Source organism: Triturus cristatus, chromosome 10, assembly GCF_964204655.1.
Source record: "Triturus cristatus chromosome 10, aTriCri1.1, whole genome shotgun sequence".
Classification (NCBI taxonomy): domain Eukaryota; kingdom Metazoa; phylum Chordata; class Amphibia; order Caudata; family Salamandridae; genus Triturus; species Triturus cristatus.
The window spans coordinates 1,196,760,084-1,196,782,517 of NC_140593.1; the positions used below are offsets into that span (position 1 = coordinate 1,196,760,084).

A 22,434-nucleotide genomic window follows, 5' to 3' on the forward strand; every position below is an offset into this window, starting at 1 on the left:
GTGAGTGGCGTATAGTCCACCAGACTTTGGTAAGAGACATTATCCCTAATTTGTTGTGCTTGATCACAAGGGTGATACCTAGAGGGATTTACAATATTCTGTCTGGCATCATTTATGCGCTCGCATTTGTATTTTATGCCAAGACACTTCCGGTTTGGTGTTTTCACTGTTTTTATTGTATATATACACACTTTCGACTGAGAACGCTACTATTCATTCCCACACTGGACCTACTAGAGGGGTTACTCCTGCATGGGGTATGGAGATATATATATAAGTTGTTGTTCCCGGATACGGCATGGTCCGGGTAATCTAAACTTTCTGCACATCACTAATGGCGCATACTTGTGGACAAATGGTCTATATTTAATAAACTATACAGCGCACTCCAATAAGGAGACGCCGCGCACATTTGAAGTTTAATGTTACGTTATATTTTTATATGAGTCATGTATTTAGTGTGATGCACTGTGTTTTTTCTCCTTTCAGGTCGGACAGCCTAAAATGAGAACGCCTCCCCTAGGATAAGTATATCCATATGGCGTTTGCATGATATTCAAATATTTTTTTTATCTTTCTTCTTTTGAATATTTCAGGGAGGGATATCACATTCACTTGTGCCCTGATGAAAGCCGTGGACCCATAGGGCCGAACACTGGCTGAAACATGTTGGCATATATATATATATAGGGTCATAGGACCATTGTATCCTGGGAACATCCTATCTTCTCTTTTTAATAACTACCATCACTCCATATTAAAGGGATACCTGGAGCAGATGGTGTTTTTTTAATCTTTAACCCCCCCTGGCCTTTTCTCACAAGAGCTCCCTGGAAAGTGGTTGAGCCCACCCTGGCCTTTAGGAACCAGGGTGACCCGATGATGAAGCATGACACTACTAGAGTGTGTGAGGGTAATTTAACAAAAGAGGATTTGCTCCCAATAGTGGTAGTAGCAAGCCATCACTCCCCATATTGAGAACCGAGCCCACTCATTATACTTTACTACCTTTCGTTGGGTTGGATACTTTTTGATTGAGGATATTGCTTGGGAGGACGTATCCCTTCCCCCTTCTCTGGTGTGGAAGTACCTCTCTACCCTTAAGGCCTTAGGGCCAGTTTCGCACACTATTGGATACAGAGACCATCACACACCTGTGTTCCCTGACAACAGAAACAGGGTGATCTCTGGAAGCTGAAGAATAGGTCACACCACTCCAGTCATAGAAGCAGGGAGTGCCAGACCAGAGAAGGGTCAGTCAAAGAAGCAGGGAGTGCCAGAACCAGAGAAGGGTCAGTCATAGAAGCAGAGAGTGCCAGGCCAGAGAAGGGTCAGTCATAGAAGCAGAGTGCCAGATCCAGCGAAGGGTCAGTCATAGAAGCAGAGAGTGCCAGACCAGAGAAGGGTCAGTCATAAAAGCAGAGTGCCAGATATAGCGAGGGGTCAGTCATAGAAGCAGAGAATGCAAGAACCAGAAAAGGGTCGGTGCCAGAAGCAGAGAGTGCCAGAACCATCGACAGCCCCGTGGTAAAAGCAGAGAGTGCCAGAACTAGAGAAGGGTCAGTCATAGAAGCAGAGAGTGCCAGAACCAGAGATGGGCCAGTCATAGAAGCAGAGAGGGCCAGAACCAGAGAATAGTCTATCACAGAAGCAGAGAGTGCCAGAACTTGAGAAGGGTTAGTCACAGAAGCAGAGAGTGCCAGAACCAGAGAAGGGTCAGTCATAGAAGCAGAGAGTGCCATCAACAGAGAAAGGTCAGTCATAGAAGCAGGGAGTGCCAGAACCAGAGAATAGTCTATCACAGAAGCAGAGAGTGCCAGAACCTGAGAAGGGTCAGTCAGAGAAGCAGAGAGTGCCAGAACCAGAGAAGGGCCAGTCATAGAAGCAGAGAGTGCAAGAAGCAGAAAAGGGTCGGTGCCAGAAGTAGAGAGTGCCAGAACCATTGACGGCCCAGTGGTAAAAGCAGAGAGTGCCAGAACCAGAGAAGGGTCGGTCATAGATGCAGAGAGTGCCAGAACCAGAGAAGGGTCAGTCATAGAAGCTGAGACTGCCAGATCCAGCGAGGGGTCAGTCATAGAAGCAGCGAGTGCCAGAACCAGAGAAGGGTCAGTCATAGATGCAGAGAGTGCCTGAACCAGAGAAGGGTCAGTCATAGAAGCAGAGAGTGCCGGATCCAGAGAACGGTCAGTCATAGAAGCAGGGAGTGCCAGATCCAGCGAGGGGTCAGTCATAATACTTTAGATGCAAAGAACCACATGGTAATACCATTTATTCAAAGGAGAACTGATGTCCGTAAAGGACTCCATGGGAGTGCCATAAACATAGGATGCCCGGTGACAGAAGGAAAGAGTGGCAGAATCATCGAAGCCCTGATGACAGAGAGTACCAGATCTACAGTAGGCTTTATATAAGAAGCATAGAGTGCAGGAACCACAGAAGGCTTGGTGAGAGAAGCAGGGAATCCCAAAACCATACAAGCTCAGTGACAGATGCAGAGAGTGCCAGAACTATCGACAGCCCCGTGGTAAAAGCAGAGAGTGCCAGAACTAGAGAAGGGTCAGTCATAGAAGCAGAGAGTGCCAGAACCAGAGATGGGCCAGTCATAGAAGCAGAGAGGGCCAGAACCAGAGAAGGGTCAGTTATAGAAGCAGAGAGTGCCAGAACCAGAGATGTGTCAGTCATAGAAGCAGAGAGTGCCAGATCCAGCGAGGGGTCAGTCATAGAAGCAGGGAGTGCCAGACCAGAGAAGGGTCAGTCAAAGAAGCAGGGAGTGCCAGAACCAGAGAAGGGTCAGTCATAGAAGCAGAGAGTGCCAGGCCAGAGAAGGGTCAGTCATAGAAGCAGAGTGCCAGATCCAGCGAAGGGTCAGTCATAGAAGCAGAGAGTGCCAGACCAGAGAAGGGTCAGTCATAAAAGCAGAGTGCCAGATATAGCGAGGGGTCAGTCATAGAAGCAGAGAATGCAAGAACCAGAAAAGGGTCGGTGCCAGAAGCAGAGAGTGCCAGAACCATCGACAGCCCCGTGGTAAAAGCAGAGAGTGCCAGAACTAGAGAAGGGTCAGTCATAGAAGCAGAGAGTGCCAGAACCAGAGATGGGCCAGTCATAGAAGCAGAGAGGGCCAGAACCAGAGAATAGTCTATCACAGAAGCAGAGAGTGCCAGAACTTGAGAAGGGTTAGTCACAGAAGCAGAGAGTGCCAGAACCAGAGAAGGGTCAGTCATAGAAGCAGAGAGTGCCATCAACAGAGAAAGGTCAGTCATAGAAGCAGGGAGTGCCAGAACCAGAGAATAGTCTATCACAGAAGCAGAGAGTGCCAGAACCTGAGAAGGGTCAGTCAGAGAAGCAGAGAGTGCCAGAACCAGAGAAGGGTCAGTCATAGAAGCAGAGAGCGCCAGAACCTTAGAAGGGTCAGTCATACAAGCAGAGAGTGCCAGAATCAGAGAAGGGTCAGTCATAGAAGCAGAGAGTGCCAGAACAAGAGAAGGGTCTGTCATAGAAGCAGAGAGTGCCAGAACCAGAGAAGGGTCAGTCATAGAAGCAGGGGGTGCAGAACCAAAGAAGGCTCGGTGCCAGAAGCAGAAAATGCCAGAACCAGAGAATGGTTAGTCATAGAAGCAGAGAGTGCCAGATCCAGAGAAGGGTCAGTCATAGAAGCAGAGAGTGCAAGAAGCAGAGAAGGGTCGTTGCCAGAAGCAGAGAGTACCAGAACCATTCACGGCCCGGTGGTGGTGAAAGCAGAGAGTGCCAGAACTAGAGAAGGGTCAGTCATAGAAGCAGAGAGTGCCAGAACCAGAGAAGGGTCAGTCATAGAAGCAGAGAATGCAAGAAGCAGAAAAGGGTCGGTGCCAGAAGTAGAGAGTGCCAGAACCATTGATGGCCCAGTGGTAAAAGCAGAGAGTGCCAGAACTAGAGAAGGGTCAGTCATAGAAGCTGAGACTGCCAGATCCAGCGAGGGGTCAGTCATAGAAGCAGAGAGTGCCAGAACCAGAGAAGGGTCGGTCATAGATGCAGAGAGTGCCAGAACCAGAGAAGGGTCAGTCATAGAAGCTGAGACTGCCAGATCCAGCGAGGGGTCAGTCATAGAAGCAGCGAGTGCCAGAACCAGAGAAGGGTCAGTCATAGATGCAGAGAGTGCCTGAACCAGAGAAGGGTCAGTCATAGAAGCAGAGAGTGCCGGATCCAGAGAACGGTCAGTCATAGAAGCAGGGAGTGCCAGATCCAGCGAGGGGTCAGTCATAGAAGCAGAGTGCCAGAACCAGAGAAGGGTCAGTCATAGAATCAGAGAGTGCCAGAGCCAGTGAAGGGTCAGTCATAGAAGCAGAGAGTGACAAAATCAGAGAAGGGTCAGTCATAGAAGCAGAGAGTGCCAGAACCAGAGAAGGGTCAGCCATAGAAGCAGAGAGTGCCAGAACCAGAGAAGGGTCAATCATAGCAGAGAGTTCCAGAACCAGAGAAGGGTCAATCATAGAAGCAGAGAGTGACAAAATCAGAGAAGGGTCAGTCATAGAAGCAGGGAGTGCCAGAACCAGAGAAGGGTCAGTCATAGAAGCAGAGAGTGCCAGACCAGAGAAGGGTCAGTCATAGAAGCAGAGTGCCAGATCCAGCGAAGGGTCAGTCATAGAAGCAGAGAGTGCCAGACCAGAGAAGGGTCAGTCATAAAAGCAGAGTGCCAGATATAGCGAGGGGTCAGTCATAGAAGCAGAGAATGCAAGAACCAGAAAAGGGTCGGTGCCAGAAGCAGAGAGTGCCAGAACCATCGACAGCCCCGTGGTAAAAGCAGAGAGTGCCAGAACTAGAGAAGGGTCAGTCATCGAAGCAGAGAGTGCCAGAACCAGAGATGGGCCAGTCATAGAAGCAGAGAGGGCCAGAACCAGAGAATAATCTATCACAGAAGCAGAGAGTGCCAGAACTTGAGAAGGGTTAGTCACAGAAGCAGAGAGTGCCAGAACCAGAGAAGGGTCAGTCATAGAAGCAGAGAGTGCCATCAACAGAGAAAGGTCAGTCATAGAAGCAGGGAGTGCCAGAACCAGAGAATAGTCTATCACAGAAGCAGAGAGTGCCAGAACCTGAGAAGGGTCAGTCAGAGAAGCAGAGAGTGCCAGAACCAGAGAAGGGTCAGTCATAGAAGCAGAGAGCGCCAGAACCTTAGAAGGGTCAGTCATACAAGCAGAGAGTGCCAGAATCAGAGAAGGGTCAGTCATAGAAGCAGAGAGTGCCAGAACAAGAGAAGGGTCTGTCATAGAAGCAGAGAGTGCCAGAACCAGAGAAGGGTCAGTCATAGAAGCAGGGGGTGCAGAACCAAAGAAGGCTCGGTGCCAGAAGCAGAAAATGCCAGAACCAGAGAATGGTTAGTCATAGAAGCAGAGAGTGCCAGATCCAGAGAAGGGTCAGTCATAGAAGCAGCGAGTGCAAGAAGCAGAGAAGGGTCGTTGCCAGAAGCAGAGAGTACCAGAACCATTGACGGCCCGGTGGTGAAAGCAGAGAGTGCCAGAACTAGAGAAGGGTCAGTCATAGAAGCAGAGAGTGCCAGAACCAGAGAAGGGTCAGTCATAGAAGCAGAGAGTGCAAGAAGCAGAAAAGGGTCGGTGCCAGAAGTAGAGAGTGCCAGAACCATTGACGGCCCAGTGGTAAAAGCAGAGAGTGCCACAACTAGAGAAGGGTCAGTCATAGAAGCTGAGACTGCCAGATCCAGCGAGGGGTCAGTCATAGAAGCAGAGAGTGCCAGAACCAGAGAAGGGTCGGTCATAGATGCAGAGAGTGCCAGAACCAGAGAAGGGTCAGTCATAGAAGCTGAGACTGCCAGATCCAGCGAGGGGTCAGTCATAGAAGCAGCGAGTGCCAGAACCAGAGAAGGGTCAGTCATAGATGCAGAGAGTGCCTGAACCAGAGAAGGGTCAGTCATAGAAGCAGAGAGTGCCGGATCCAGAGAACGGTCAGTCATAGAAGCAGGGAGTGCCAGATCCAGCGAGGGGTCAGTCATAGAAGCAGAGTGCCAGAACCAGAGAAGGGTCAGTCATAGAATCAGAGAGTGCCAGAGCCAGTGAAGGGTCAGTCATAGAAGCAGAGAGTGACAAAATCAGAGAAGGGTCAGTCATAGAAGCAGAGAGTGCCAGAACCAGAGAAGGGTCAGCCATAGAAGCAGAGAGTGCCAGAACCAGAGAAGGGTCAATCATAGCAGAGAGTTCCAGAACCAGAGAAGGGTCAATCATAGAAGCAGAGGGTGCCAGATCAATCATGTGGTCAGTAATAGAAGCAGAGGGTCAGAACTAGAGAAGGGTCAGAAATAGAAGCAGAGAGTGCCAGAACTAGAGAAGGGTCAGTCATAGAAGCAGGGGGTGCCAGAACTAGAGAAGGGTCAGTCATAGAAGCAGAGAGTGCCAGAAGCAGAGAAGGGTCAGTCATAGAAGCAGAGAGTGCCAGATCCAGAGAAGGGTCAGTCATAGAAGCAGAGAGTGCCAGAACCAGAGAAGGGTCTATCATAGCAGAGAGTGCCAGAACCAGAGAAGGCTCAATCATAGAAGCAGAGAGTTCCAGATCAATCCTGTGGTCAGTAATAGAAGCAGAGGACCAGAACTAGAGAAGGGTCAGTGATAGAAGCAGGGGGTACCAGAACTAGAGAAGGGTCAGTCATAGAAGCAGAGAGTGCCAGAACCAGAGAAGGGTCAGTCATAGAAGCAGGGCGTGCCAGATCCAGCGAGGGGTCAGTCATAGAAGCAGAGTGCCAGAACCAGAGAAGGGTCAGTCATAGAAGCAGAGAGTGCCAAAAATAATTGAAGGGTCAGTCATAGAAGCAGAGAGTGCCAGAAGCAGAGATGGGTCAGCCATAGAAGCAGAGAGTGCCAGAACCAGAGAAGGGTCAGTCATAGAAGCAGGTGGTGCAGAACCAAAGAAGGCTCGGTGCCAGAAGCAGAGAAGGGTCAGTCATAGAAGCAGAGAGTGCCAGAAGCAGAGAAGGGTCAGTCATAGAAGCAGAGTGCCAGAACCAGAGAAGGGTCAGTCATAGAAGCAGAGAGTGCCAGAACCAGAGAAGGGTCAATCATAGCAGAGAGTGCCAGAACCAGAGAAGGGTCAATCATAGAAGCAGAGAGTGCCAGATCAATCATGTGGTCAGTAATAGAAGCAGAGGGCCAGAACTAGAGAAGGGTCAGTCATAGAAGCAGAGAGTGCCAGAAACAGAGAGGGGTCAGTCATAGAAGCAGAGAGTGCCAGAACCAGAGAAGGGTCAATCATAGAAGCAGAGAGTGCCAGATAAATCATGTGGTCAGTAATAGAAGCAGAGGGCCAGAACTAGAGAAGGGTCAGTCATAGAAGCAGAGAGTGCCAGAACTAGAGAAGGGTCAGTCATAGAAGCAGGGGGTGCCAGAACTAGAGAAGGGTCAGTCATAGAAGCAGAGAGTGCCAGAAGCAGAGAAGGGTCAGTCATAGAAGCAGAGAGTTCCAGAAGCAGAGATGGGTCAGTCATAGAAGCAGAGAGTGCCAGATCCAGAGAAGGGTCAGTCATAGAAGCAGAGAGTGCCAGAACCAGAGAAGGGTCTATCATAGCAGAGAGTGCCAGAACCAGAGAAGGCTCAATCATAGAAGCAGAGAGTTCCAGATCAATCCTGTGGTCAGTAATAGAAGCAGAGGACCAGAACTAGAGAAGGGTCAGTGATAGAAGCAGGGGGTACCAGAACTAGAGAAGGGTCAGTCATAGAAGCAGAGAGTGCCAGAACCAGAGAAGGGTCAGTCATAGAAGCAGGGCGTGCCAGATCCAGCGAGGGGTCAGTCATAGAAGCAGAGTGCCAGAACCAGAGAAGGGTCAGTCATAGAAGCAGAGAGTGCCAAAAATAATTGAAGGGTCAGTCATAGAAGCAGAGAGTGCCAGAAGCAGAGAAGGGTCAGCCATAGAAGCAGAGAGTGCCAGAACCAGAGAAGGGTCAGTCATAGAAGCAGGTGGTGCAGAACCAAAGAAGGCTCGGTGCCAGAAGCAGAGAAGGGTCAGTCATAGAAGCAGAGAGTGCCAGAAGCAGAGAAGGGTCAGTCATAGAAGCAGAGTGCCAGAACCAGAGAAGGGTCAGTCATAGAAGCAGAGAGTGCCAGAACCAGAGAAGGGTCAATCATAGCAGAGAGTGCCAGAACCAGAGAAGGGTCAATCATAGAAGCAGAGAGTGCCAGATCAATCATGTGGTCAGTAATAGAAGCAGAGGGCCAGAACTAGAGAAGGGTCAGTCATAGTAACAGAGAGTGCCAGAAACAGAGAGGGGTCAGTCATAGAAGCAGAGAGTGCCAGAACCAGAGAAGGGTCAATCATAGAAGCAGAGAGTGCCAGATAAATCATGTGGTCAGTAATAGAAGCAGAGGGCCAAAACTAGAGAAGGGTCAGTCATAGAAGCAGAGAGTGCCAGAACTAGAGAAGGGTCAGTCATAGAAGCAGGGGGTGCCAGAACTAGAGACGGGTCAGTCATAGAAGCAGAGAGTGCCAGAACCAGAGAAGGGTCAGTCATAGAAGCAGAGAGTGCCAGAAGCAGAGAAGGGTCAGCCATAGAAGCAGAGAGTGCCAGAACCAGAGAAGGGTCAGTCATAGAAGCAGAGAGTGCCAGATCCAGCGAGGGGTCAGTCATAGAAGCAGAGAGTACCAGAACCAGAGAAGGGTCAGTCATAGAAGCAGAGAGTGCCAGAACCAGAGAAGGGTCAGTCATAGAAGCAGAGAGTGCCAGAAGCAGAGAAGGGTCAGTCATAGAATCAGAGAGTGCCAGAGCCAGAGAAGGGTCAGTCATAGACGCAGGTAGTGCCGAACCAGAGAAGGGTCAGTCATAGATGCGGGTGGTGCAGAACCAAAGAAGGCTCGGTGCCAGAAGCAGAGAAGGGTCAGTCATAGAAGCAGAGAGGGCCAGAACCAGAGAAGGGTCAGTAATAGAAGCAGAGAGTATAAGAACCATTGACGGCCCGGTGGTGAAAGCAGAGAGTGCCAGAAGCAGAGAAGGATGAGTCATAGAAGCAGGGAGTGCCAGAAGCAGAGAAGGGTCAGTCATAGAAGCAGAGAGTGCCAGAGCCAGAGAAGGGTCAGTCATAGAAGCAGAGTGCCAGAAGCAGAGAAGGATGAGTCATAGAAGCAAGGAGTGCCAGAATCATCGAAGACTCAGTGACAGAAGCAGCGTTTTAAATGTGAATTCCTGCTTTGCTGGATGCCAATGAAGCCGAGAACGATGCGGCGATATTAGAGCGAAACGTGGAAATGTTAAAAGCACGCAAGCTGCAGTGCTGTGTGCAACTGGCAGCTGCTTCACAATGTGTCTACCTGAATATCTTTCTAAATATAACCACCATGTTTCCAAACAGTGGTGCAAGGCAGTGCCTGGCTAGGGGAGTGCTGGTTTATGCAGCAGGACACAGAAAGTGTGTTGCCACTGTGGAAATCAGCCCCAGAACGAGGGAGTTAGATTAGCATGCTGCCAACAGGGTACCAGGCCAGCATCAACCATCCTATGGGGGTGCAAAGACGCACATCTGTACATAGTGCAAGAGGGGAGGGGGCCGCAGATATGCCTTGGATTGATTTTGTTTAATGCAGTTTCATGACAGCTTTTGTGTACCTTGATGAATCACAACATTTCCACAAACATGCTTAAAACAACAATGCCTGCAACCAAGAATATACTCAGACACAGTCATAAAAGAGGGCAAACTTCAAAGGTGGAGGAAGTAGCAAATGTCTTACAACTGATTCAAAAGCAAAATACACTTGTTCATCGTTATGGCAGGAGGAGCACGTATGTAAATCAGCAGAAAGAATGCAGAAGAGGTGGTGCGGAACTAAAACAGGGGGGCTGGACAGAACATGGTACCAAGACTCAGGAGACTCAGGGAAACTCTTCACAGAAAAAAAGCTAGTCGCAGAAAGGATTGTAATTGCATTTATATAGCGCTTAGTACCCCTGACGAGGCATCAAAACGCTTTTCAGTGAGTAGCACGCTACTCTGGAACCCAAACGGATTAGTGGTGGATTAGTATAGGGAAACATGAGTATAGTAGTAGATGGAGAACTTATGAACTCATCTTTCAGCAGCAGGGGTGGAGACGCAGACATGGGGAGTTATAGTAGTGTAAGAGAAAGAGTGCGCCGGGGTGGGAGAGGGTGATTGAGCTGGACGTTATCAAGGAGAATCCAACAGTGGACCCCCCCATTCTTTGTTACCAGCCAACTCTAAATCTTCATCCAAGTGGGGTCTCTATTGCTATAACCAGCAAACAAAGGGTCGGTCCAACTGGACCTGGAGGTCATTATTTGGTGCAATTTTTCAAAATCTTTTTACCTTTCAAGAAAAGAACAGCTGGACACTGTGCAGAATCCACTGATAGAGGGATTATCTTCAAAGATGGTTTACTGCAACTTCAAATCCAGTATCGCCAGGCTGTAAAAAACACAATACACTATTAGTTGGGTCCTCAATACAGGGGAAATCTAACACACTTCACCAGCAAGAACCACCTTACATCACCTGCTGAAATATTCAGCCTTGTATGCCGTGCTAAGGAGTGAATAATACATGGGAGCCTGCAATCTCTGTGTAAAAACCCAGATCTAATTTCATAAAGAAATGATGTATCCACATGATGTATCAGCTAAACTGTAATAACATGTTACAGTTGAGTTCTGACATCCCATTGCCTGCTGACAGAGCCAGCTGCCAGAGGAAAGGCAGGCCACAGAGCATAATTAAAGTTTTGGTTTCAAAAATGAAAACTAAACTTTGCTTTTTCTTCTTCTGCTCTGTTTTTCGAGATGAGCAGTGATAAGCAGAAAAGAGATTTTTATGACCGCATTTTTATTTTTCCACATTTTAGGTAAGTATGGGAAAGAATCTCTCTGTACGGCCCTAAACATTCTAAGCTACAGCGTTTTTTTTTACTTGTATTAAACTGATTCTATTAGCTTTTTACAACATATACCTAACTGCTCTTTGGTGTGTTAAATTTTGCCCTAGGTATTCTAATTTTATTCTTGGTATTTACAAATATCCTAAGAGCAACACCAAGGATTTAAACATTTTGGGCCGATTCCGATCCGGGTCGGAAGGGCAGCGAACACGATCCGGCCGGAAAAACTACGAGCCATATGTGTTTTTAACGGCCGACTCGTACAGCTGTACGAGCGAGCAAGTACGATGCGAGCTGCATGAAATTCACCGACCGAGTCGTTTCCGGGTCTGAACCGCTCCGTACATCTCGGTCGTAAGCTAACCTTGGCGTGCAATGGATGCGATTCACGACCGAGCCAGTACGATGCACGCGTCGGACAGCCTGTGCGAGCCGGAGTGTCCGGCTCGCAAATTGTCTGGGTGGTTGCCTTTGGGGGTCCGCGTCGGACCCCCTGTCAGCCGCAGCCCTACGACTCGGACACAGGGGGAGACCCATGGGTCTACCCAACACAGGGATGTACGGTGCGGATGGCACCGACGCGTACCCACTGTAGGGGGCGCACTTGTCCGCGACGTACCCATTCAGTCAATGGGAGCCCATGTACGCGCCGTACGACCGGCTCCCATTGACTTCTATGGGAGTCCGACCGAACCGAGTCCGGCAGCATACGGCCGCATCGTACTCGCTTGGTTGGACTGCAGGACTCCGGCTCGGTCGGAAAACACTCCCGATCCGGCTCGGTCAGAGTGCTTTCTGACCCGGATCAGAATCGACCCCAAATGAGAATAGTGATGGTGTGGCTACGTATTATAGGGAAGACAGTAGTATATGCTGTACGCTATATGGATATTGTACGTCACCTTGGAGCCACTCACATACCCACATACAGGCAGTGATACACTTATAAAAATTGCAATAGCATATGTTTGTATTAAATGTGTAGTTGTTTTAGTATTGAATGTGTGCTTTTGGTTGGGTCAGCGTATCCATAAAATGAGTACAAAAAAAAAAAGACTTGGTGCATTACATTTATAGAACGACTAAGTTACCTTACCTTAATATAAAAAAATTGTTTCAAAATATATATTGAATATGAATGTGTGTGAATATATTTTGGACTACAATTTTCTGACTTCATCCTGGTGCACCGTCCTTCTTTTGAATCTATCTATCTGGTTTCCAGTGGACTAAAAGTGCGGCATACTACGGATGTGTTTGCAAAGACATTTTATGAATATGTTTATTTAAGAAACTGGGTTGCTGAGCGTTTGGTCAGCCGCATTTTGTCTTTCCAATTGTGTATTTATAAACTTGTGAAAATATATGTTAGTAAATTGAGCTTATGGGTCAAATTGTAGTCTAATTTATATTACACAAAAACGTTGAAATTCACTAAAAATAAACAATGGTTACAAGGACATTATAGTTAGCAATTACTATTAAAAAAAATGGAAATTCACTGAAAAAAACAAAGGTTAGAGGGAAATTATAATTAGGAAATTTAATTGAAAAAGCCTTGGAAATTCACTGAAAAAAACAAAGGTTTGAGGGACGTTATAGTTATGTTCAGATTTTACGGACACAAAACCATAGAGATTCAGAGGTTATTTGAGCTAACTATATCTTGTGCCCCCCCCAATGTGCTGCTTATGACCTCATATATTACATCACATGGTCAGTGACATCACTGATGATGTCTCAAATGACATCACTGGTGACATCATCCAGCGAAGTAAATTTCAATATACTTCATAAAATACCATTTAACTTTTTTTAAATAAGAAAAGGAGACAGGCGGGATACGTACAAGAGAGAGCTCACTGCAACCTTATCAACTACTACACTCAGATTGCCCAAGAAAGAGTTCTCAGCGGATAGTCCTGTCTCTTCTAAACCACTACTCTAAACACTAATCACCAGAGTAAGACGTCTAACCATACAGACTAGTCTATCGCAAACCACAATACCTTTCGTAGACATGGAAAGAGGTTTTAGTGCAGATGCCAGTTTTACACAAACCACTACAACAGACACCCAATGGAGAGGCCGTAGGGGACAGGCCACTGTGTCACAAACCACTAGTAAAATGATTCTTCATCCTGGAGAAAGGTATCATCAGGGAGGCGAGTCTGTTGCAAACCACTACTGCACTGAGCCATCACCCTGGAGAGCGGTCTTGGTGAACAGATGAGTTTATTGCAAACTACTACTACACTCATTCACCACAAAGGACACAGGTCTAAGCAAAGTGGTCAGTATGTCGTAAAACACAAGTATACAAAGCCATCACTGTGGAGTGAAGTCTCAATGAACAGCTTAGACTGTCACAAAGCGCTACCATACACAGACCTCAGCAGATGACGTGTCAGCGTAGAGGCTTGTTCACTCATAAAAGTTACACCCACTTTAAAAACAGGATTATAGTTCAGATATATGTTAAAAATACTAACAATCATTAGTAGTACAGAAAGAATAGTAATTTAACTTTTGCAGTAGTTCACTATTTATCTTTCAGTGTCAGAAATTTTTCACGAAACACTCACTGGATGATATCATCAAAAATGTCATTTGAGATGTCATCAGTGATGTCACTGACCATGTCATGAGTGGTGTAATATGTGAGGTCATAAGCAGTGCATTGCAGGGGCGTAAGTTATAGTTAGCTCAGGTAACTATAACTGCTGAATCTCTGTGGTTTTGCGAGTGTAAATCCTCACCCTTACTATCATGTCTATAATGTCCCTGATATATAATTTCCATCACGTGTCCGGCAGCAATCGCAGCAGCTCTCCAACGTAGACTCACAACGCAATTCTTCTTTTGCTCTTCTCTTATTGAAACCTCGTCTGTGTAAAAAACAATTAAACAAACATATTGTCGGATGAGGAATTTAAATCCCAAAACCCATACAGTGGTATAAGGATCAATGAAGCAGCATGATAGGAGGCAGTGTTCTTCTTCGACTTAAAGGCTAATTCTTCTTGGTGGTAAGGATACTCATTCGCAACAGCGACGGAGTATTCTTTTGCCAAAATGCGATTTGCCCGCAACATTTAAATGACTCTCTCCCTGCCGTGATTAATCCCCTCGGATGGCCCTGCAGACTAAGGGTGCAGGACTCCTTCCCACTGATGAAGTTTTGTATCAAACAGAAAAATGCATTGACAGGAACCGCCGGGACGGCAGTTCATGGCAATGCTTCATAAACGGCCGCCGGCGTGACAGCTGGTACCTCCACCAAGGCGATGAAGCAAGTTACTCCGTCGACCTGGCAGAACAACTGGTCATCTGCCGATATATAAATGAGGCCCTTAGTCTTGCCAGGAGCTGCATGATGTATCCAGAAGCTGTGGGACTTGGAGAACACTTCTGGAATCCAACTATGCCCAACTCCGACAGGATTACTGAGGTAGAGCACCGGCAGGAATAACGAGAGAATCATACTGCACTGCTGAACACAGCGGCTGCACTTTTGATCATATTTAAAATCTAATAGTAACCCCACCTAAATAGTAAACCTATCTATCTGCTTACCTTCCTATTAATGCCTTTCAGTTTCAGACATCCTAAATGCAGTTATCTCCCTTTCTACACGGACATTTTTAGGTCGAGCCTGGGCAGCGCATGCACTGCTCTGCGAGGCATGCTGTTTTGGAGTATGCACTTGAAGCCCTTCCCACTCTCCGCCCATGTTTTTCATTGGTTTGTGTCGTTGTCCTTTGTAAATGCTGGCTTCTGATTGCTTAATCGCCTTGTTACTCCCTCCTTAGTACCGCATTGTCTTAGTTTGAAACCTCCCATGAGGACTGGCCCTTTTACTTCTGTTGCTGCATGGTCTGTTTTGTTTCTTCTGTAAGCACTATTTTCTTTAATGGGTTTTGCCCTACTGCAGGCACTGCATGATTTCCTTACATTCAGCGCCATGCATGCTTTCACTTTCCAAGCAGCCGGGACAACGGCGGCCGCTTCTTTTCAATGCCATAGGTCTCGCATTTAGGAGAGTTTGAGCTATTGGTGTTTTAAATGTCAATAGCTTAAACTCTCGCAGATGCGAGACCTAGGGCAGTGCAAATATTTTTGGGGTTGTCAAAGCCCCCATGCCGCACTTTCACGTGCATGAAGACCACGCCCTTTTCTTTAGAAGAGCTGTGTCTACGGAAAGGTTTGCAGCCACTATTAAAGTGAAACCGCGGCATAGGGGCTTTTACAAAAAAAGCATTTGTTTGACATACAAATGCTTTTTTTTTTGTAAAAGCCCCCATGCCGTGGTTTCACTTTAATAGCTGCCATGCACCCTTTGTTAGACACAGCTTTTTAAAAGAAAGGGGCGCAGCCTTCATGCACGTGAAAGTGCGGCATGGGGGCTTTGACAACAAGAAAAAATATTTGTAATGCAATAGGTCTCGCATTTTCGAGAGTTTAAGCTTTTGGCATTTACAATGCCAATAGCTCAAACTCTCGTAAATGCGAGACCTATTGCATTGCAAATGCTTGTTATACTTTTAACCAAGTGTGAGTTTGTTCTATTAGACCCTTAGAACGTTGAAAAAAAATAATTCACCAGTTTTGTGACGCTGAATTGAAGACTCCAGGCCTGAGTTCAGCTCCCAGACTACCAATAAACTCATTCAACTCATCTGGCCCAGACCACTATGGTATTGTATGGTTGTACAGCCGAGTGGCTAATAACAGTGCAGCAGGTGCAGTAGCACCTGGGGTGTGAGAACTCCCACTCCACCCCCGTTAGTAGTTGTTTTTACTTCAAACCCCGGGGGCGAGGATCTACTTTGGTTCCTTGGTTTAGGACAAATGATGCCTCTGCTACGCCACTGCATTTATATAGCGCTTCACCAATGTGGCGAGCACCGAAGCACTTTCTCGCCGTTGACAACTCCGTGCTTTGCGCGCAGCGTGCAGGAGCCGGTCCCTGCCCCGCGGGGTGACGCGGGGCGCCTACGTGCCGTGCTCCTGGTATCACAGCCACAGCTGTGGGGGTGAGGCGTGTGATCCTCGCCACCTCCACACCCAAGCAATAAACGTGCAACCCCGGCAGGATGTGGAGGGCGGTGCTCCTGGAACACGTGGCATCACTAGAAGGCTGCAGGCTGGCACTGCTCCAGGGCACCTTGCTGTGCAGGGGGACAGCCCCGGGCATGCCACCCTTCCTGGAACTCTACAGACACTGAGCAGGCGCCCTGCCGTGACGTGTTTCTAATGACAGGGACGCTTTCAAGCCCTTCAGCCTGGGAAACAGAGCGATGGCGTCTCTTAGCAGCAAACAGGAGCCCAGAGAGGCGCGGAGGAGAGGCCTGGCACGGGCCAGGACCAGCACTGGACCCAGGCTCGTCATACACAGAGCCCAGAGAGGCGCAGAGGAGGGGCCTGGCACGGGCCAGGACCAGCACTGGGCACAGGCTCGTCATGCACAGAAAATGTCATACAGGCCCTGGTGCATCACAGGCTCGACGCAGGCACGAAGACCGAGTCAGACGGATAAGGCACTAGGGCAGGATGACACCCAGCTGATAGGGCCACAGGGTCAGGCTGGTACCACATACAACAGGTTACAGAGCCTCGGGTGCAGTACAGGTTCAACGGAGACAAGCAGTGAGCCGGGGCTGGGGGAGGGTGACCCACGACCACCAGAATACAGAGGCTCTTGGAAAAGACCATGAAAAGAGGGGGAGAGGGTGTGGCGTAACAACCAGAGCTGCCAACTCTGTAAGGGGAGGGGGAACCGGGTTCGAGTCTTGGCTTCTGCTCAACATCCTGTGATTCTGGGCAAACCACGTAATCTCCCCGTGCCTGCCAAAAATGAATGTGTCCTTGTGTAAAATAACCGACGCTCATGTAAAGCGCTTCAATACCTTCGCGCTATATAACAAGCATTTACAATGCAACGGTCTCGGCATTGTTAAAGTTAGAGCTATTGGCATTGCTCATGACATTATTTTTGTTTATGTTTTTGTTTTTAAAACATTTAAAGAAACGGCATTGTTATTTACAAATGTCAATAGCTTAATCACTCTCAAATGCGAGACCTATTGCATTTGCACCCACACACACAAAGCCACCCACACACACAGAGCCACCCACAGAGCCACTCACATAGAGCAACCCACACACAAATAGAGCCACCTACACACACACACGCAGTAGCCCACTGACCTATTTACATTATGTGCACTTTGTTATCTGCATGGTACATGTTCTTTGCTGCAGGCACATTAACCCTATGTGCTACCTTTCCAGGAGTCAAAACTTCCACTAGACAAAACTCCAATCTCTCTCTAGGAAGAACATTAAACATCAATCGTAAGTATACAGTTTAAGAAAAATACACTTAGTGATCCTCCTAGGTAATAAAGGCCACGCGAAAACAACTGAAACATTGTGCACAAGTCTGTTGTGAGAGACACTGACAGTTCTGATGGCGTCAGCTGTTCAACTCACTGTCTCTATGAGTGACAGGCAGCTCCTTGGGAAACAAAGTGTTATCATGTATTTGTACCTTAACCCAGGGGAGGCCCCCACAAATTATTTGTGGAACACAAGTAGGAGCTGGGAACGATTTCTACTGTTTAGGGCTGGCACAATGAAATATTTCCTATGCTCCTGGCTTGGATACCAGCACAAGCTTGATAATATGCCCATGTAATCTGTTTAAACAAATTATGTTGCACTTTCTGTTTTTTCTGCAGCTAAAATAAATTGTATACCAAACAATTTCTTGTGCGTTTCTGTGGCTAATATAAGTTGTATACCAAACAATTTCTTGTCTGTTTATGCAGCTATTATAAATTGTATACCAAACAATTCCTTGTGCCTTTTAGGAGGCTTAGAAAGTTACGATCCTCTTCGCAGGGCTATTGTTTTTTTTTTACAAACTTCTGTCAGATGATGAAACTTGTGGCTGTGTAGTTGTGTTTCTCCAAGCTCCAGAACCTACTAGGAGGTCCGTGCTTTTAGAATGATTGTATTGATGGATCACGCTAAGGTCGCTCAACTATGCAGCATGCGAGTCTAGCACACTTTTGAATGCTGTTGTTTTATCTGATATGATATAACAATGTTTTATGCATTTTATTCCTGTGTTTTAATTTCTACGGTGGGCTGTGTATTTTAATGTTATTGTTCTTTCGCACATATCCTGTAAGCTTTTGTGGCTATTTTTAGCTGAATAAAGTCGATTCTGAGTGACAGGTAAACCAGTTTGATGCTGGACAGGAAGTGGCATTGTTAGTGTATGGCTGTTTTCTCACGTTGGACTCTGCTGCTACTGCCATTTTCTTAGCAGCACGGACAGAAACACACGGCACAGCAATGGCGTCCCCATTGAGAGTGAGACCCGCCTTGAAACAACCTGGTCAGGGTCCCTCCCGGCAGTGTCTGTGCCTTTGTCGCCTACACCAGGCAACACCGGCCTGTGAGCCCAGAAGTTCCCCAGTCTTGCTGGCTAGTTGTCACGCTGCACGCTGGCGGCCCTGCCCGAGGTTCAGTCTACAAGCCACAGAGGCAGGGCGGTGGCAGGCCCTGGGCATTATCAGTCTGGACGGCGCATCTTCCACCAGCAGCCGGGTGGGCATGCAAACTAAAAGCCGCCAGCAGTGTCGCCGAAGACCGGCTCTCGCGCGCTGCCCCCGCCGCTTGCACGCGCCTCCTGGCGAGGGCGCCATCTTCCCCCACCATCACACGATTAAATGATACGTTAAGCGTAATTACTGGTAGGCCTTTAAAAATAAACAGCATTGGAAGGGAAAATTGCCCCCGCGAGTGAACGAGACGCGCTCTGGACACGTCGCAAGTGCTGGCCTTAATTGAGAGTTTCTTTGACTGCGAGAGATCGCTTCAGCCAGTTTTGGCGGGAGGACAGTGATTATAACTCCGGAGACACGCCAGTATAATGGTTATGTTATGTTTTTACCTACTGTTGAGACGGGTGAAAGTGTCTCACGTCCCAGCGCCTTACCTGGCGGGAGCCATGAACACCGCCGCCTTTCTCCGAGGTCAAGCAGAAATGCCTCGGAGAAACGCAGTAGCGTTTTCGGATTCGGGGCGTGTTTTTCTTTCTCTCCTCTTGCCATTGGCTAGAATGTTTACATCCCAGAGGAGAGAAAGAAAGTAAAAAAACACGCCCCCGAATCCGAAAAAGACGGGGCTTCTTTGGAGAGACAAAGCTCTTCTCCAATGGCTGACCAGCATTTAAGAGGCCAGCCAATGGAGAGAGGGAAGAAGAGGGGCGGGTTAAAGCCCCACTTCTAAAACGTTAAATCTCACGAGCGAGACTGCACAAGCGCAGCCTTCGCTAGCCGAGACCTAAAAACGGCGAACAAAAAAGGCGGGATAGTAACCAGGGCGCCAGCTAACACTGGGCAGTGTGACCCACAACCATATGCAGAAGGCTTTTCGCTGGTGGCCAAGTGACCAGGCCTTAAACCAGATCTAGACCAGGCTGGTCTCAAATAAGCAAGGTTACAGAGATACTGGCAGGTACAGCTCAAGGAAGAGACGATGAACAAGGCACAGGCAGCCACGTGCATGCAGGGTTCTTCCTTTCAATGGCGGCCTAGTGACCGCGCAGCATAGCCAGTAGTGGGCTAGGCTGGTACCACTAGGGTCACACTAGCCTATATGGCAATCAGGGAGTGCCCCAAAGTCAGGTCTCAAAGGTCAGTGTGTGGGCTTGTTTTTGACTGTTTGTGGGCCTGTTGTATAGGCTTGTTTTTGGCTGTTTGTGGGCCTGTTGTATGGGCATGTTTTTGGCTGTTTGTGGGCCTGTATTATGGTCCTGTGGGCTTGTTTTTACCGTTGATTTCTCTGATATCTCCACAAGCTTTGCCTGCAGCAAACACACATGCATTCAGTCCCCCATAACTTGTAAAACATCTATGTAGTATATATTTACAAGTTCAAAATGGCTCCAGTTTGCAAACGTGGGCCATTTTTTCAGGTTATATCTAATTTTCCAATTGTGGCCACTTTTATTTTTGTGCCCGGGCCTATTTTCTGTCGTAGACCGACCCTGGGTGTCACGTACGCAAGGTTAAACAAGCACTAGTACAGTACAGTTTCAACAATGGCACAACGACCGGGTCCAACGGAGTGCTGGAGCAGAGTGACCCCAAGCCTTATCGCAACAGGGCACTGTAACTCTGATAGCCCTGCAGCCGCCAAAAAGTTATGATGTTTAAACGTGTATACTAAAACTTTAGTTACAAATGTCTGTGCCTCACAGACATTACATTTATTTGCTAAACTAATCCCATTTCATAATAAAAGCCTGTTGTAAACTGTATTGTAAATTTATTTATATAGTGCACACTACCCCTGACGAGGCGTCAAAGCGCTTTTTCGGTGAGTAGCACGCTACTCCGGAACCCATAAAAGATGAGTGGTGAATTAGTATAGTGAAATATGGAAGTAAATTGAGCGGTGGATATGTTAATCTGTTATTTGGATTGGAAAGGAATAGTGGAGGGATAAAAGAGGGAAAGGTCCAGAAATTGTTTTTTTCCTCTCCTTTTTTGGAGTTCATAGCAGTAGGAGGGGGTTTGGGATGAGTAAAGGGAAGATGGAGTTGGAAGAGTCAGAGGAAAGGGTTTAGAAAGGCTTGTTTAGGAGATCTGAATAGTAAAAGAGCTATGAGATGATGCAAGGAAGGGAAGAGGATGGATAAAAAGTGTAGAAAGGGTTATTTTGAGGATCCTAGTAGTGGTATGGCTTATAGGATGAATGAGACAAAGGAGTTAGAGCATATATTGATAGAGGTATAGGGTGAGAAATAGGCTGGTGCATTGGAAAGAGTAGTAGAATGATGTTTGAGATGAGTCAGAGAGTTGAGGTAGAGGATATATAGAGAGCGGTATGGGGTGAGAAATAGGCTAGTGCATTGGAGAGTAGTGGAATGAGGTTTGAGATGAGTCCGAGAGTTGAGGTAGTGGATATAAAGAGAGCGGTATGGGGTGAGAAATAGGGTAGTGCATTGGAAAGAGTAGTAGAATGACGTTTGAGATGAGTCAGAGAGTTGAGGTAGAGGATATATTGAGAGCGGTATGGGGTGAGAAATAGGGTAGTGCATTGGAGAGTAGTAGAATGAGGTTTGAGATGAGTCAGAGGGAGGTAGAGGATATATAGAGAGCAGTATGGGGTGAGAAATAGGGTAGTGCATTGGAAAGAGTAGTAGAATGAGGTTTGAGATGAGTCAGAGGGAGGTAGAGGATATATAGAGAGCGGTATGGGGTGAGAAATAGGGTAGTGCATTGGAAAGAGTGGTAGAATGAGGTTTGAGATGGGTCAGAGGGAGGTAGAGGATATATAGAGAGCAGTATGGGGTGAGAAATAGGGTAGTGCATTGGAAAGAGTAGTAGAATGAGGTTTGAGATGAGTCAGAGGGAGGTAGAGGATATATAGAGAGTGGTATGGGGTGAGAAATAGGGTAGTGCATTGGAGAGTAGTAGAATGAGGTTTCAGATGAGTCAGAGAGTTGAGGTAGAGGATATATAGAGAGCGGTATGGGGTGAGAAATAGGGTAGTGCATTGGAAAGAGTGGTAGAATGAGGTTTGAGATGAGTCAGAGAGTTGAGGTAGAGGATATATAGAGAGCGGTATGGGGTGAGAAATAGGGTAGTGCATTGGAAAGAGTAGTAGAATGAGGTTTGAGATGAGTCAGAGTTGAGGTAGAGGATATATAGAGAGCGGTATGGGGTGAGAAATAGGCTAGTGCATTGGAAAGAGTGGTAGAATGAGGTTTGAGATGAGTCAGAGAGTTGAGGTAGAGGATATATAGAGAGCAGTATGGGGTGAGAAATAGGGTAGTGCATTGGAGAGTAGTAGAATGAGGTTTCAGATGAGTCAGAGAGTTGAGGTAGAGGATATATAGAGAGCGGTATGGGGTGAGAAATAGGGTAGTGCATTGGAAAGAGTGGTAGAATGAGGTTTGAGATGAGTCAGAGAGTTGAGGTAGAGGATATATAGAGAGCGGTATGGGGTGAGAAATAGGGTAGTGCATTGGAAAGAGTAGTAGAATGAGGTTTGAGATGAGTCAGAGTTGAGGTAGAGGATATATAGAGAGCGGTATGGGGTGAGAAGTAGGGTAGTGCATTGGAAAGAGTGGTAGAATGAGGTTTGAGATGAGTCAGAGGTAGGTAGAGGATATATTGCAAGAACTATAGGATGAGATACAGGGTGGTGCATTGGATATGCTGAATTAGAAGCAAAGTAATACATATATAGATACATAATTACATGGAAGGTATACAAAAGCATTAGGTAGATAATATACGTATATCAAAGTTGCATTTAATAAAACTCCGGCTTTCAAGTGTTGTTGTACTATAAATTGTTTTTATATTTTGCGATTCAATAGTGAAGCAATTGAAGATAGTTATGATAAAAGATGTAATTATTTATGAAGTCACTTACATGCATGTTAAGACATAGAATAATGTAACTATAAGTAATATGAAACTTTTTTAAGCAGAACTAATGAATATCTATATTTTTAAAAACAATTATTATACACGTTTATATAAAGC

General features: G+C 47.0%; 1 protein-coding gene across 3 annotated transcripts in view; it reads right to left on the reverse strand.

Annotated features, from left to right (window-relative positions):
- The window catches only part of SLC38A5 (solute carrier family 38 member 5), a 419,077-nt gene that overhangs the window by 267,350 nt on the left and 129,293 nt on the right, over positions 1-22,434 (reverse strand). For all 3 annotated transcript variants that reach the window (XM_085629632.1, XM_085629635.1, XM_085629633.1), the window contains exon 2: positions 10,294-10,392. The gene's annotated coding sequence lies outside the window, so the exon portion shown is untranslated. The remainder of the gene's footprint in view (positions 1-10,293; positions 10,393-22,434) is intronic.